General features: G+C 39.4%; 1 long non-coding RNA gene across 6 annotated transcripts in view; it reads right to left on the bottom strand.

The window, feature by feature from the left end:
• Nucleotides 1-17,779, bottom strand: part of LOC111748131 (uncharacterized) — a 45,489-nt gene that overhangs the window by 9,385 nt on the left and 18,325 nt on the right. For 3 of the 6 annotated variants that reach the window (XR_010322934.1, XR_010322935.1, XR_010322932.1), the window contains exon 3: nt 385-496. The exons of the other annotated variants lie outside the window; for them this stretch is intronic. This is a non-coding gene — a long non-coding RNA (uncharacterized LOC111748131). The remainder of the gene's footprint in view (nt 1-384; nt 497-17,779) is intronic. 6 annotated transcript variants of the gene reach the window in all.

Below are 17,779 nucleotides of genomic sequence, written 5' to 3' on the forward strand. Positions count from 1 at the left end.
ATCTAATAGTTTATTTGGTTGGGTTGCTGAAGCATGGATTACGTGGTGGCCTACACTAAATCAAGTTGAAGTACCAGACTTGCCTTTGTATGCTGTAGAAGAACGTTATCTGTCTTAGGCTGGGTTCTCTAGAGAAGCAAAAACCAGTGAAGTGTGTAAATACTTATATACAAAAAAAAAAAAACCCATTGCCATTGAGTCAATTCTGACTCATAGTGACCCTATAGGACACAGTAGAACTGCCCCACAGGGTTTCCAAGGAGTGCCTGGTGGATTCAAACTGCCGGCCTTTTAGTTAGCAGCCGTAGCTCTTAGCCACTATGCTACCAGGGTTCCCAAATATATATAGAGAGAGATTTATAACAAGGAAATGGCTCACTCAACTGCAGAGGCTGGAATGTCCCAAGTCCATGGGTAGAGGCTTCTGACACATGTAGCCACAGGGGCTGGCAAACCCAGGATCAGCAGGTCAGAGAGCAGAGCTCTTTCTCACAGGCTATGGAAGATCAATGAATCCTAAGATCAGCAGGCAAAACTGCAGGTAACTTGCTAGCTCAGGTCCCAAGAACTGGAGGTCAGATGAACAGGAGCCAGCTGCAGGATCCAGAATGAGCAAAAGCCCACAAGCCTTGCCAGAATATCCACTTATATTCAATGCAGTCCACATGCCCAAGGAAACCCCTTTCCACTGGTTGGCTACTCACAGCAGATCCCATCATGGAAGTGATCACAACATCATATGACTATCAAACCACCAAGAATCATGGTCCAGCCAAGTTGACACACAACCTTAACCATCACAGTATCCAAAGGCTTAGGGAAATTGGCATGCTAGAGTGGATTTATCAGGTTAGACCCACAGACCCACACATGGAGTGTTCAGAGGACACACATTTTACCACAACTGTGAGGCCAAATTTGTGAAGGGAGCCTCAGCATCCTTGAAGACTACTGTAATCACTATTTTATGTAGATCAGATTTGACAGTGGAAACTGCCCTAGCTGAATTAAGACACCCAACTACAATGCGGCTGATTGGACGCCACGATAGTAGGGGCCAAGTGGCTGCATTCAATCGACAAAGACTAGGGTGGTGTGGTTGAGAAACAGACTTTGGCTTGTTACTGGGCCTTAGTAGAGACTGAACACTTGACCATGGGGCACCAAGTCGCAATGTGACCTGAGCTGCCCATCATGAACTGGGTGTGGTCTGACCACAGAGTTATAGTAATGGACATTGGAGTCAAAGCAGTAACCAGAATAGTCTGACTCGTATGGCGTTATGGTGTTGCCTACTTAGTCATGGTGTCCTTAGAAGTGAAATCTACTAAATATTTACTTGATCTGTACAAACAGATGAATTCTATGTCGGGTGAACAGTAGTCTAACTCGAATCACCAGAATAGAGTCATGGTCCCTCAATTCCCAAACTTGAGTGAGTTTAAAGACCCACAACCCCTTGAATGAAGGTGGGGCTCCCCCTGAGGAAGGACTCTGATACACTGCCAAAAATTAATACTGTTAATCTCCCAGCCTTCCCCAAAGGAATCTACAGCCTTTTATGAAAGTGACTGCTCATTTGGGAAAAGGAAATAATCAGACACTCTGGGTGAACTGACACTAATTCCAGGAGACCCAAAACATCACTGTGGCCCACCAGTCAGAGTGGGGGCATATGGAGGGCAGGTTATTAGTGGAGTCTTGACTCTTGTCCTTTTCACAGTAGATCCGGTGTGTCCCCAGGCCCATCCTGTAGTGATTTCTCCAGTTCCAGACTGGATACTTGGAGTAGATACACTGAGCAACTAGCAGAACCCCCACGTTAGATCACTGACAAATACAGTAAGGGCTATTATGGAAGGAAAAGCCAAATGGAAGCCATTAGAACTGCCCCTACCTAGGAAAATAGCAAATGAAAAGCAATACCACATTCCTGGAGGGATTGCAGAGATTACTGCCACCATCAAGAGCTTGAAAGATGCAGGGGTGGTGATTCCCATCACACCCCCATTCAACTTGCCTATTTGGCCTGTGCAAAAAACAGATGGATCTTGGAGAACAACGGTAGATTATTAAAAACTTAACCAGGTGGTGACTCCAATTGCAGCTGCTGTTGCAGACGTAGTTTCATTGTTTCAGCAAATTAATACATCTCCTGCTACCTGGTATGAAGCTAATGCCTTTTTCTCCATACCTGTTTTGAAAGACCATCAGAAGCAATTTGCCTTCAGCTGACAAGGCCAGCAATATGCCTTTGGTTGCCTACCTCAGAACTACCTCAACTCTCTAGCCCTATGTCATAATTTAGTCCCCAGGGACCTTGATCACTTTTCCCTTCCACAAGACATCACACTAGTCCATTAATTGATGACATTACGCCAACTGGACCTAGTAAGGAAGAAGTGTTAATGACTGGACTTATTGTTAAAACATTTGCATGCTAGAGGGTGGAAAATTAATCTCACAAAAATTCAGGTAACTTTCATCTCAGTGAAATTTCTAGGGATCCAGTGATGTGGGGCATATTGAGATATTCCTTCTAAAGTGAAGGGTAAGTTATTACATCTGGCTCCTCCCACAACTAAAAAGGAGGCACAATGCTTAGTGGGGCTCTTTGAATTTTGGGAGCAACATATCCCTTATTTGGGTGTGCTACTCTGGCCTATTTATCAAGTGACTCAAAAAGCTGCTCGTTTTGAGTGGGACCCAGAACAAGAGAAGGCTCTGCAACAGGTTCCGGCTGTTATGCAAGCTGCTCTTCCACTTGGGCCATATGATCTGGCTGATCCCATGGGGCTTGAAGTGTCAGTAGCAGAGAGAGATGGTGTTTGAAGTCCTTGTCAGGCCCCTCTTGGTGACTCACAGCGAAGACCCTTAGGATTTTGGAGCAAAGCCCTGCCATCCTCTACAGATCACTACTCTCCTTTTGAGAAGCAGCATTATGCTCTGTTAAGATCTAACTATATGGGATCAAATTGACAAAAGCAACTCAAAAGATAGAAAACTTAGGGGGCCATGGGTTTATGTTAATAGGGGATGAACAACTCAGAAAAGTAGGGTGAGAATGGTTGCACGATTTGAAGATGGCAATCAGTATCACTGAATTGTACATGTAGAAATTGTTGAATTGGTGTATGTTTTGCCGAGTACATTCTCAACAAGAAAAATGTAAATTATGAAAAAATATACAAATAATAGTGCAATGAACATACTCTCCTCATTGTTAAATCTTTGCATACATCTATTATTATATTTTTTATAGTAAACTTTTAAAAGTGGGAGACAGCCCTGGTGGCACAATTGTTAAAACGCTTGGCTACTAACTCAAAGGTTGGCAGTTCAAATCCACCAATGGCTCTGTGGGAGAAAAGACATGGTGATTTGATTCCATAAAAATTATAGCCTAGGAAACTCTCTGGGGCAGTTGTACTATGTTTTATAGGATCGCTGTGAGTTGGAATCAACTTGATCGCATACAACAACAACAGCCAGCCTCAACATGACCTCCAGTGATCCTTGCCTGAGTGTATTCACGCCTTGTATAGTCGGCCCTCAAGTAAACTAGGCCATTCTAATGTGCCAAAAAAGTACAGCAAAGGTAATGGTGTGTGATTCTGAAGCTGGTCATAAAGGGCTTTGTGGTTTCTGCCTTTCTCTCTTATATTGCTTGCTCTGAGGTAAGCCAACTACCATTGTGAGGTCACTCAAGCAACCCCATGGAGAGGCCCATGAAGAGAGGAACTGAGGCCTCCAGCCAACAGCCTAGCCAGCCGTGTGAGTAAACACCCTTGGCAGTGGATCCCCAGCCCCACTGAAGCCTTCAGAGGACTGCAGCCCCAGCTGACGTCTGCTTGCAACCTCATGGGAGACCTCAAGCCAGAGCCACCATGCTGACCCTGAATTATTGACCTATATAAACTGTGAAAGATGATAAGTGGTTATTGTTGTTTTTAAAGCTGTTTAATTTTAGGGTAATTTGTTACACAGTGACATATGTGTAGTTACACAGTAGTTATCACTAAAATAGTTAAGTATTTTACTCAAAAGAGGCCAAGTTCTGCTGCAGAATTAAATAAACCTCAACCTCTTGATGGCTAATACAATAAGGTTTACTTCTCACTCATGAAAGTCTGAAGGCAGAAGGAGAGCTCTCCTGCTTATCACCCCAAGTGGTGTCCCAGGGACCCGGTTACTTCCATCTAGTATCAGATCAATTCCTCTCAAATTCATTTGATGAGGATAAATCATATGATCACACTCAGAAGACAAGGCACAGGAAATGTAGTTTAGTTGTGTGCCTGAGAAAATGATAAATTCTTAGCACTGTCTCTGCCTCAGTGAATTCAGAAGAAATATAAATGACTACAATACGTGTGAAAAAAAAATTAACCTCGGACCTACAAAAATGCATATTGAAACCATGATTCACAAATTTTCACTTCCAATGGAATACGCAAAATGACTTTTTTAAAAAAACTTGAGGCTATTCAAACTATCACAGTTGCTGCAAGACAGACACTTGATGCTCTGCTGGTAGGAATACGAATGGGTTCTGCTTTTCTGGACAACATTTTGGCAATATGTATCAAGGACCTTTAAAATATTTATATCGTCTGAGCCAAAGAATTTCACTTCTGAGAATCTTTCCTACAGAGCTATTCCTTAACATGATAAAAGCTTTTGCATAATTCACCATAGCATTACATGAAGTAAAGAAATATCATAGGCCATTTAATGGATGTCAGGGGAAAGGAGAAACAATAGATCACACTGCAGAATACACGGGACGTCTACAGTGGAGTCTGTCACAGCTGATGCTACAGTGTTACCTGGAAAAGGATGCAAAGTGAAATAATTGCAATGAGGTAAACACATGTACATAGAAAAATCCTGGAAAGAAACATTAAAACATTACCAGTGATCTTTTCTGCGTGGCAGGATGGGTTTTTCCTTCTTTTACTTTTTTTCTAAATTTTATTTATTTTGTTGTTGTTGAGAATACACAGAGCAAAACATACACCAATTAGACTGTTTCTACACGTACAGTTTAGTGACATTGATTACATTCTTCCAACTGTGCAACGATTTTCACCGTTCTTTTCTGAGTTCTTCCTCCCCCGTTAAAATAAACTCACTGCTCCCTAAGCATCCTGTCTAATCTTTTGAGTTGCTATTGTCTATTTGATCCCATATAGATAGTTCTTAAGAGAGCATAATGCTCAAGTCAGATCTTTTTTATTACTTAAGCTAAATTATTGTTTGGTTTTAAGAAGACTTCAGGGGATATTTTTGGTTTAATGTTTAATGATCATCTCAGAGCAATAGTTTCAGGGGTTCATCAACCCTCCATGGCTTGGGAAAATCTAGACTCCATGAGACTTTTAAATTCTGTTTTACATTTTCCTCCTTTTGATCAGAATTCTTCTATGGAATCTTTGATCAAAATGTTCAGTAATGATAGCCAGGCACCATCCAGTTCTGGTCTCGTGGCAAAGGAGGCCATTGTTCACGGAAGCAGTTAGCTACACATTCTATTTCCTCCTCCTATTCATGATTCTCCTTTCTCCTCTGTTGCTCCAGGTGAGTAGAGACCAGCTGTTGCAACTTGGATGGTTGCTTGCAAGCTTTTAAGGCCCCAGGTACTATGCAAGGAACCAGGAGGTAGAACAGAAGCACTAAACACATTATTAGGCCAATTAACTGGGATGTCCCATGAAACCATGACCCTAAACCTCCAAACCAAGGAACAAAATCCCATGAGGTGTTTGGCTGTAAATAAGCAGCCTCAGAAGCTACTTTCTCTCTCTCTGTCTTTTTTTTTTTTTTTCATTGTTATAACTATATCTATCACACAACTTTTGCCAATTCAACTTTTTACTGGTGTATGACTTATTGACAGCAATTACAATAATCAATGCGATTTTTTCATCACTATTAGCCCCACTTTTCCCCCTCCCTTCAACCCCAGGAAACCACTAATAAACTTTGGTCTTTGTACATTTTCCTTTTCTTGTCTTTTTATATAAGTGCAGTCATACAATATTCGTCGTTTTGTAACTGGCTTATTTCACTCAACATAATGTCTTCGAGCTCCAACCACACTGCAGTACGTATCAAGACTTCATTTCTCCTACTGGCTAAGTAGTATTTCTTTGTATGTATGTACCGCATTTTGTTTATTCATACATCTGTTAATGGACATTTAGGTTGTTTATACTTTCTGGCTATTATGACTAGTGCTGCAATGAACACTGGTTTACAAGTCTCTTTTTGAGTCTCTGCTTTGAAGTCTTTTAAGTATATACCCAGGAGTGGAATTGCTGGGTCATATGGTAATTCTATTTTTAGTATTTTGACAAATTGCCACACTGTTTTCCACAATGGCTGTAATGTATTGCATTCCCACTAGCATCCTCGCCAACATTTGTGGGAGGGAAATGGTATCTCATTGTGATTTTGATTTGCATCTTTCTGATGGCTAATGACGTTGACCATTTTTTCATGTGTCTGGTGGCCATTTGAATGTCCTTTTTGGTGGAATGTCTATCCAAGTCTTTTTCTTTGCCCATTTTTTGATTGGGTTATTTGCCTTTTTGTTGTTAACTTGTCAAAGTTTTATATATATTTTGATTATTAGATTCTTATTGGATATATGGTTTCCAAAGTATTCTGTCAGTCAGTAGCTTGTCTTTTCACCTTTTCAGTAAAATCTTTTGAATGAACAACAGTTTTTAATTTTTATGAAGTCCCATTTATTTTTGTCTTCTGTGCTTTTGTTATTATATTAGGTGATCCACTGTTAAAAGCTAGGAAAATTGGAAGTAGTCAAAAATGAAATGGAATGCATAAAGATCAATATCCTAGGCATTAGTGAGCTGAAATGGACTGATGTTATGAGTTTTGAATCAGACAGCCACATGGTCTACTATGCCGGGAATGACAAATTGAAGAGGAATGGTTTTGCATTCATCGTCAAAAAGAACATTTCAAGATCTAGCCCGAAGTACAATGCTTCAGTGACAGGATAATATCCATACACCTACAAGGAAGACCCCTTAAGATGACCATTATTCAAATTTAAACACATCAACCACTAAGTCCAAAGATGAGGGAATTGAAGAATTTTACCAACTACTGCAGTCTGCAATTGATCAAACATGCAATCAAGATGCATTGGTAACTACTGTTGATTGCAATGTGTAAGTTGGAAACAAAGAAGGATTGGTAGTTGGAAAATATGGCTTTGGTGATGGAAACTGTGCGTGATAGAAATTTGCAATACTGATGACTTATTCATTCCAAATGCGTTTTTTCAACAATAAAAACAGTGACCATACACATGGACCTCACCTGATGGAAAACACAGGAATCATATTGACCACATCTGTGGAGAGGTGATGGAAAAGTTCAATATCATCAGTCAGAACAAGGCCGGGGGCTGACTGTGGAAAACACCATCAATTGCTCATATCCAAGTTCAAGTTGGAGCTGAAGAAAATTAAAACAAGTCCACAACTGCCAAAATATGACCATAAGGATATTCCACCTGAATTTGAAGGCCATCTCAAGAATAAATTTAATGCATTGAAAACTAATGACCAAAGACCAGGTGAACTGTGGGATGACGTCAAGGACATTGTATATGAAGAAAGCAAGAAGTCATTAAAAGCACATGAAAGAAAGAAAAAACCAAAATGGATGTCAGAAGAGACTCTGAAACTTGCTTTTCAACGTACCAAAACCCAAACGAAACCCACTGCCATTCAGTCTATTCTGACTCATAGCAACCCTATAGGACAGAGTAGAACTGCCCCTGGCGGATTCGAACTGCCGACTCTTTGGTTAGCAACTGTAGTGCTTACCCACTGTGCCACTAGGGTTTCCAATAAAGAACATAGGACAGGTTATTCTTTCTGTGGCTCAAAATGGGCTTTTTTTGAGCCCCTCCCCACCTTTTTTTTTTTTTTTTTTTTGTAGCACTTAACCGCTACGCCACCAGGTTTTCCAAACTAAAGGGAATGGAAAAAATGATGAAATAAAAGAGCTGAACAGAAGATTTCAAAGGGCAGCTGGAGAAGTATTATAATGAAATGTGCAAAGACCAGGAATTAGGAAACCAAAATGGAAGAAGACGCTTGGCTTTTGAAAAGCTGAAAAAGCTAAAGAAAGTATTCAAGATTCAAGTTGCAATTTTGAAGGACTCTATCAGCAAGATATTGAACAACACAGGAAGCATCAAAACACAGAGTCACTATACCAAAAAGAACTGGTCGAAGTTCAGCCATTTCAGGAGGTAGCATATGATCAAGAACTGATGATATTAAAGGAAGAAGTCCAAGCTGCGCTGAAGGCATTGATGAAAAATGAGGCTCCAGGAATTGACAGGCTATCAACTGAAATGTTTCAACAAATGGATGCAGCACTGGAGGTGCTCTCTAGTCTACACCAAGAAACTTGGAAGACAGCTACCTGTCTAACTGACTGGAAGAAATTCATATTTGTGCCCATTCCAAAGAAAGATGATCCAAAAGAATGTGGAAATTATTGAACACTATCATTAATATCACACACAAGTAAAATTTTGCTAAAGATAATTTAAAAATGGTTGCAGCAGTGCATCAACAGGGAACTGCCAGAAATTCAAGCTAGATTCAGGAGAGAACATGGAATGAGGGATATCGTTGCTGATGTCAGATGGATCCTGGCTGAAAGCAGAGAATACCAGAAGGATGTTTTCCTGTGTTTTATTGACCATGCAAAGGCATTCGACGGTGTGGATCATAACAAATTTTGGATAACATTGTGAAGAACGGGAATTCCAGAACACTTAATCGTGCTCATGAGGAACCTGTACACAGATCAAGAGGCAGTCATTTGAACAGAACAAGGGGATACTGCATGATTTAAAATCTGGAAAGGTGGGCCTCAGTGTTGTATTCTTTCACCACACTGATTGAATCTGTATGCTGAGCAAATAATCTGAGAAGCTGGACTATATGAAGAAGAAAGAGGTATCAAGATTGGAGGAAGACTCATTAACAACCTGTGTTATGCAGATGACACAACCTTGCTTGCTGAAAGTGAAGAGGACTTGAAGTGCTTACTGATGAAGATCAAAGGTTTCAGCCTTCAGTATAGATTACATTTAAACACAAAGAAAACAAAAATCCTCACAAGTGGACCAATAAACGACATCATGATAAACGGGGAAAATATTGAAGTTGTCAAGGATTTCATTTTACTTGGATCCGCAATCAATACCTGTGGAAGCAGCAGCCAAGAAATCAAACAACATATTGCGTTGGACAAACGTGGTGCAAAAGACCTCTTTAAAATGTTGAAAAGTAAAGATGTCACTTTGAGGACTAAGGTACGTCTGACCCAAGCCATGATATTTTCAGTAGCTTTGTATGCATGTGAAACCTGGACAATGAACAAGGAAGACCAAAAAAGAATCTACACATTTGAATTATGGTGTTGGTGAAGAATATTGAATATTATACTGTGGACTGACAGAAGAACCAACAAGCCTATGTTGGAAGTACTGCCAGGGTGCTCCTTGGAAGTGAGGATGGTACTTTGGACATGTTATCAGGGCAGACTGGTCCATGGAGAAGGACACCATGTGTGGTAAGGTAGAAGAAGCTCCGGCAAAAGAGGAAGAACTTCGATGAAATTGACACAGCAGCTGCAACAATGGGCTCAAATATAGCAGTGGTTGTGAGGATGATGCAGGACCAGGCAGTGTTTTGTTCTGTTGTACATAGGGTCGCTATGAGCCGGAACCAACTCAACAGCACCTAAAAACAACATTTACCACTATAAGTTTCCCTCAGAGTACCGCCTTCAGTATATCCCATAAGTTTTGGTATTTTGTACTTTCATTTTCATTTGATTTTAAGTAATTTGTGATTTCTTTTTTCATTTCTTCCTTGAACCATTGGTAGTTTAATAGTGTGTTGTTTCATTTCCATGTGTTTGTGTATTTTCCAGTTTTTTTTTTTTCTGTTACTGATTTCTACCTTTACTCCATTGTGGTCAGAGAAAATACTTTGTATGATTTCATTCTTTTTAAGTGTATTGAGACTTACTTTGTTACCTAACGTGGTTTATCCTGGAAAATGATCCATGTGCTCTGGAGTAGAATGTATATTGTGCTGTTGTTGGGTAAAGTGTTCTAGGTATGTCTGTTAAGTCTGGTTGGTTTATGGTGTCATTCAGGTCCTTTGTTTCCTTGCTGATCTTCTTTCTAGATATTCTGTCCAGTATTGAAAGTGGTGTACTGGAGTCTCCAACGATTATTGTAGTCCTTATGAAAACATCTCATGGGGTGACGGGAAACAAACACAGAAGGCATGCATTACTTGTATAAAAATATGGTATTCAGTTGTTCCAGTGTTGGGTGCATATACATCCATAATTGTTAAATCTTTTTTTTTTTTTTAATTTTTATCATGCCTTAAGTGAAAGTTTAAAATTCCAGTCAGTCTGTCATACAAAAATTTATATACTCCTAGTTGCTCTCGCCCTAATGAGACAGCACACTTGTTTCCTCCACTCTGTATTTTTGTGTCCATGCAGTCAGCTTCTGACCCCCTCTGCCCTCTCATCTCCTTTCCAGACATGAGCTGCCCATATAGTCTCAAGTGTCTACTTGATCCAAGAAGCTCACTCTTCACCAGTATCATTTTCTATCCCATAGTGCAGTCCAATCCCTGTCTGAAGAGTTGGCTTTGGGAATGATTCCTGTCTCGGGCTAACAGAAGGTCTGGGGTCCGTGACCTCTGGGGTCCTCCTAGTCTCAGTCAGACCATTTAATCTGGTCTTTTCACGAGAATTTGAGGACTGCATCCCACTATTCTCCTGCTCCCTCAGGGGTTCTCTGTTGTGTTCCCTGTCAGGGCAGTCATCGGTTGTAGCTGGATACCATCTAGTTCTTCTGGTCTCAGGATGATGTAGTCTCTGGTTTACGTGGCCCTTTCTGTCTCTTGGGCTCATAAATACCTTGTATCTTTGGTGTTCTTCATTCTCCTTTGCACCAGGTGGGGTGAGACCAATTGATGCACCTTAGATGGCCACTTGCTAGCCTTTAAGACCTGAGATGCCACTCTCCAAAGTGGGATGCAGAATGTTTTCTTAATAGGTTTTATTATGCCAATAGACCTAGATGTCCCCTGAAACCATGGTCCCCAAACCCCTGCCCCTGCTATGCTGGCCTTCTAAGTGATCAGTTTATTCAGGAAACTGCTTTGCTTTTGGTTTAGTCCACTTGTGTTAACCTCTCCTGTATTGTGTGTTGTCTTTCCCTTCGCCTAAAACAGTTCTTGTCTACTATCTAGTTAGTGAAAACCCCTCTCCCTCCCTCCCTCCCCACTCTCATAACCATCAAAGAATATTTTCTTCTCTATTTAAGCTATTTCTCACATTCTTATAATAGTGGTCTCATACAATATTTGTCTTTTTGCAACTGAATAATTTCACTCAGCTTAGTGCCTTCCAGATTCCTCCATGTTATGAAATGTTTCACGGATTCATCATTGTTCTTTATCGATGTGTAGTATTCCATTGTGTTAGTATTCCATTGTGTGAATATGCCATAATTTATTTATCCATTCATCCATTGATGGACACCTTGATTGCTTCCATCTTTTTGCTATTGTAAACAGCGCTGCAATGAACATGGGTGTGCATATATCTGTTCGTGTAAAGGCTCTTATTTTTTTAGGGTATATTCCGAGGAGAGGGATTGCTGGATGATAAAAAAAAAAAAAAAAAAAAAAATTTTTTTTTTTTTTTAGGGTATATTCCGAGGAGAGGGATTGCTGGATGATACGGTAGTTCTATTTCTAGTTTTTTAAGGAAGCGCCAACTCGATTTCCGAAGTGGTTGTACCATTTTACATTCCCACCAGCAGTGTATAAGTGTTCCAGTCTCTTCACAATCTCTCCAACATTTATTACTTTGTGTTTTTCAAATTAATGCCAGCCTTGTTGGAGTGAGATGAGATCTCATTGTAGTTTTTATTTGTATTTCTCTAATGGCTAATGATAGTGAGCATTTCCTCATATATCTGGTAGATACCTGAATGTCTTCTTTAGTGAAGTGTTGGTTCATATCCTTTGGCCATTTTTTAATGGGGTTATTTGTCTTTTTGTAGTTGAGTTTTTGCAGTATCATGTAGATTTTACAGATCGGACGCTGATCAGAAATGTCATAGCTAAAAACTTGTTCCCAGTCTGTAGGTAATCTTTTTACTCTTTTGATGAACCCTTTGGATAGGCATAGGTGTTTGACTTTTAGGAGCTCCCAGTTATCTAGTTTCTCTTCTGGCATTCGTGTGATGTTAGTAATGTTTTCTATACTGTTTATGCCATGTATTAGGGCTCCTAACATTGTCTGTATTTTTTCTTCCATGATCTTTATTGTTTTGCATATTATAATTAGGTCTTTGATCCATTTTGAGTTAGTTTTTGTGCATTGCATGAGGTATGGGTCTTTTTTCATTTTTTTGCAGATGGATATCCAGTTATGCCAGCACCATTTGTTAGACTGTCTTTTCCAAATCTAACTGACTTTGGGCCTTTGTCACATATGTGGGTGGATTTATGTCTGGATTCTCAGTTCTGTTCCATTGGTCTATGTATCTGTTGTGCCAGTAGCAGGCTGTTTTGACCACTGTGGCGATATAATAGGTTCTAAAACCAAGTAGTGTGAGGCCTCCCACTTTGTTCTTCTTTTTCACTAATGCTTTACTTATCCAGGGACTCTTTCCCTTCCATATGAAGTTAGTGATTTCTTTCTCCATCTCATTAAAAAATGTTGTTGGAATTTGGATCGGAATTGCATTGTATCTATAGATTGCTTTTGGTAGAATAGACATTTTTACAATATTAAGCCTTCCTCTCCATGAGCAAGGTATGTTTTTCCATTTATGTAGCTCTCTTTCGGTTTCTTGCAGTAGTGTGCAGTAGTTTTCTTTATATAGGTATTTCACATCTCTGGTAAGATTTATTCCTAAGTATTTTATCTTCTTGACGGCTACTGTAAATGGTATTGATTTGGTGATTTCCTCTTTGATGTTCTTTTTGTTGTAGAGGAATCCAACTGATTTTTGTATGTTTATCTTGTATCCTGACACTCTACTGAACTCTTCTATTAGTTTCAGTAGTTTTCTTGAGGTTTCTTTAGGGTTTTCTGTGTATAAGGCCATGTCATCTCCAAATAGAGATACTTTTACTTCTTCCTTATCAATATGGATGCCCTTTATTTCTTTATCTAGCCTAATTGCTCTGCTAGGACCACCAGCACAATGCTGAATAAAAGTGGTGATAAAGGGCATCCTTGTCTGGTTCCAGATCTCAAGGGGAATGCTTTCAGATTCTCTCCACTTAGGATGATGTTGGCTGTTGGCTTTGTATAAACGTCCTTTATTATGTTGAGGAATTTTCCTTCTATTCCTATTTTGCTGAGAGTTTTTATCGCGAATGCATATTGGACTTGGTCAAATGCCTTTTCTGCAGCAATTGATAAAATCATGTGGTTCTTGTCTTTTGTTTTATTTATATGGCAGATTACATGAATTGTTTTTCTAATGTTGAACCATCCCTGCATACCTGGTATGAATCCCACTTGGTGATGGTGAACTATTTTTTTGATATGTTGTTGAAGTCTATTGGCTAGAATTTTGTTGAGGATTTTTGCATCTAAGTTCATGAGGGATATAGGTCTGTAATTTTCTTTTTTTTTGTGGTGTCTTTACCTGGTTTGGGTATCAGGGATATCCTGGCTTCATAGAATGAGCTTGGGAGTATTCTGACCTTTTCTATGCTCTGAAATACCTTCAGTAGTAGTGGTGTTAACTTTTCTCTGAAAGTTTGGTAGAGCTCTGCAGTGAAGCTGTCCGGGCCAGGGCTTTTTTTTGTTGGGAGTTTTTAAATTACCTTTTCAATCTCTTCTTTTGTTATGAGTTTATTTAATTGTTCTACCTCTGTGTGTGTTAGTTTAGGTAGGTAATGTGTTTCTAGAAATTCATCAATTCTTCCACATTTTCAAATTTGTTAGAGTACAATTTTTCGTAGTAACCTGATATGATTCTTTTGATTTCAGTTGGGTCTGTTGTGATATCACCCATCTCATTTCTTATTCTGATTGTTTGCTTTATCTCCTGTTTTTCTTTTTTCAGTTTGGCGAATGGTTTTTCAATTTTGTTGATTTTTTTCAAAGAACCAGCTTTTGGTCTTGTCAACTCTTTCAATTGTTTTTCTGTTTTCTGTTTCATTTAGTTCTGCTCTAATTTTTATTATTTGCCTTCTTCTTGTGCCTGAGGGTTTCTTTTGTTGCTCTCTTTCTGTTTATTCAGGTTGTAGGAATATTTCTTTGATTTTGGCCCTTTCTTCTTTTTGTATGTGTGCATTTATTGATATAAATTGACCTCTGAGCACTGCTTTTGTTGTGCACCAAAGGTTCTGATAGGAAGTGTTTTCATTCTCATTGCATTCTATGAATTTCTTTATTCCATCCTTGATGTCTTCTATAACCCAGTTGTTTTTGAGCAGGGCGTTGTTCAGTTTCCAAGTGTTTGATTTCTTTTCCCTGCTTTTTCTGTTATTGATTTCTACTTTTATGGCCTTATGGTAAGAGAAGATGCTTTGTAGTATGTCTAAGTTTTAGATTCTGCTAAGGCTTGCTTTATAACCTAATATGTGGTCTATACTAGAGAATGTTCCATGTGCGCTAGAAAAGAAAGTATACTTGGTTGCTATTGGGTGGAGCGTTCTGTATATGTCTATGAGGTCTAGATGGTTCACTGTGGCATTTAGATCTTCCATGTCTTTATTGAGCTTCTTTCTGGATGTCCTGTCCTTCACCAAAATTGGTGTGTTTGAAGTCTCCTACCATAATTGTGTAGCTGTCTATCTCACTTTTCAGTGCTGTTAGCATTTACGTATGTTGCAGCCCTGTATTGGGTGCATAAATATTTAATATGATTATAGCCTTCTGGTATATTGTCCCTTTAAGCATTATATAGTGTCCTTCCTTACCCTTTGTGGTGGATTTAACTTTAAAGTCTATTTTGTCAGAAATTAATATTGCCACTCCTGCTCTTTATTGATTGTTCTTTGCTTGATATGTTTTTTTCTATCCTTTGAGCTTTAGTTCATTTGTGTCTCTAAATCTAAGGTGTGTCTCTTGTAGGCAGCATATAGATGGATCTTGTTTTTTAATCCATTCTGCCACTCTCTGCCTCCTTATTGGTGCATTTAGTCCATTTACTTTCAGCCTAATTATGGATAGGTATGAGTTTAGTGCTGCCATTTTGATGTCTTTTTTTGTGTGTTGTTGACAGTTTCTTTTTTCCACTTAATTTTATATGCTAAGTAGTTTATCTTTATATGTTGTCTTTTCCTCTTATTCGTTGCTGATGATTTTGTTTCTGCTGAGTATTTTTTTCTTGTATTTTACTTTGATGTGTAGGATTGTTAGTCTCCTTTGTGGCTACTTAATGTTTACCCCTTTTTTCTAAGTTTAAACTGAACTTTTATTTCTTTATATTGCCTTGTCTTCCTCTCCATATGAAAGATCTATGACTACATTTCTTAGTTCTTCTTTATTGTTTTAATTTTTCTTCTTTTACCTAATGACACCGCTTTTTCCCTGTTTTCAGTGTTTTTTTACCTTGATTTATTTTTGTGATTTCCCTATCTGGGTTGACATCTGATTGCTTGTCCCATGTTGTACTCTGGGTTGATATTGGATATTGTTGATTTCTAACCAAAGAACTCCCTTTAGTATTTCTTGTAGTTTTGGTTTTGTTTTTATGAATTTCCTAAGCTTCTGTTTATATGGAAATGTCCTAATTTCACCTTCATATTTGAGAGACAGTTTTGCTGGATATATGATTCTTGGCTGGCAGTTTTTTTCCTTCAATGCCTTATGTAAGTCATCCCATTGCCTTCTTGCCTGCATGGTTTCTGCCAAGGAGTCTGAGCTTATTCTTATTGACTCTCTTTTGTAGGTGACTTTTCATTTGTCCCTATCTGCTCTTAAAATTCTCTCTTCATCTTTGGTTTTGGCAAGTTTGATTATAATATATCTTGGTGACTTTCTTTTAAAATCTACCTTATGTGGAGTTTGATAAGCATCTTGGATATCTTCTCATCTTTCACGATATCAGGGAAGTTTTTTGCCAACAAATCTTCGACAATTCTCTCGTATTTTCTGTTATCCTTCTCTGTTGTGGTACTCTAGTCACTCATAGGTTATTTCTGTTGATAAAGTCCCACATGATTCTTACGGTTTCTTCATTTTTTTTAATTCTTTTATCAGACTTTTCTTCAAATATATTAATGCCAAGTGTTTTATCTTCAGTCTCACTAATTCTACCTTCCAATTCCTCGCTTCTGCTCCTCTGGCTTTCTTTTTAGTTGTCTAATTTTGTAATTTTATTGTTGATCTTCTGAATTTCTGTTTGCTTTCTGTCTATGGTTTCTCATGGCTTATTAAATTTTTCATCATGTTCTTGAATAACCTTTTTAATTTCTTCAAATGCTTTATCTGTGTGTTCCTTGGCATGTTCTGTGTATTGCCTATCTTCCTAATTTCATTCCTGATGTCTTGAAGAGTTCTGTATATTAATCTTTTGCATTCTGCATCAGGTAATTCCAGAAAGGCACCTTCCTCCAGAAGATTCCTTGGTTTTTTCTTTTGAGAGCTTGTTGATGTGATCATGGTCTGCTTCTTTATGTGATTTGATATTGACTGTTGTCTCCAAGCCATCTACAAGTTGTCCTATTAGTTTATTTTGTTTGCTTACTGTATCCTAGCTTCTTGCTTTGTTTGGTTTTGATATGCCCAAATAGGTTGCTTGAATGAGCTAGCTTGATTATTTTTCCCTTTGAAGCTCTAAAGTCCTGTCACCAGATGGCTAGAGCTGTTATCAGGTATATGAGCCTAGGAGTCCATTCACTTTTCTTGTATGTATTCAGCTCAGGTGTCCAGGTAGTTTGTCATCAAATGTGTGGGACAGGCTCTATCCTACAGTCTTAGAGGGGCAGGGGTGATTGGTGTAAGTACAGGTACCTGGTTGCAGCAGGAGATCACACTGTCAACAAGGCAGGGTGCTGACAATCATCCCCCAAGTGTCTGTGAGGAAAATGTGTGTTTGTTCCCTAGAGCACACAAGTGGGTGGGTTCTGCAGATTGACCATGGGCAGCCAATGCTTTTGGTTGTAAGGACTGGGAGGTACCACTTACCCTTGGACCCCTGTTGCGGATGCCTGGGTGACTTGGGTGGAGCCACCAGTCCTTAGGCCCCTGAAGTGGGTAGGTGAGGACACTGTTTAATAGGCAAAGTGGTGTCAAACCTCAAACACCCAACTCTCTACCACGCAGCTGAAACAGTTGCAGTCTGCCACCAAGGGTCTATACGGGCCTATACGGGTCCATGCAGGGGGGAAAGGTATTCAAAGTCCACGGACCATTCATGCCTGCGCAGGAGCCACTTCTGTCCTGAGCTCCCTAGGTTAGTGGAGCCAGCAGATTATCTTTTCCCCAATTGTGAATTTATTCCTTCTCCAAGGCCGGGAGAATAGCTCAGGACACTCTGCAGGCCTATCTCAGGCCCAGGGAAATTGACAGCCACTGAAGCCAGCTTGGGGGCCGCGGGCGCAGTGAAATATATGCAAGTACTTAGCTTTTGCCGAGAGCGCTGTTCTTCTGTGGTTCAGGAGGTGTGAGTAGGCTGTGCAGCTGGCTGTCTCTCCCTGATGAAACTGGGGCC

The sequence above is a fragment of the Loxodonta africana genome, chromosome 9 (assembly GCF_030014295.1).
Source record: "Loxodonta africana isolate mLoxAfr1 chromosome 9, mLoxAfr1.hap2, whole genome shotgun sequence".
Taxonomy (NCBI): Eukaryota; Metazoa; Chordata; class Mammalia; order Proboscidea; family Elephantidae; genus Loxodonta; species Loxodonta africana.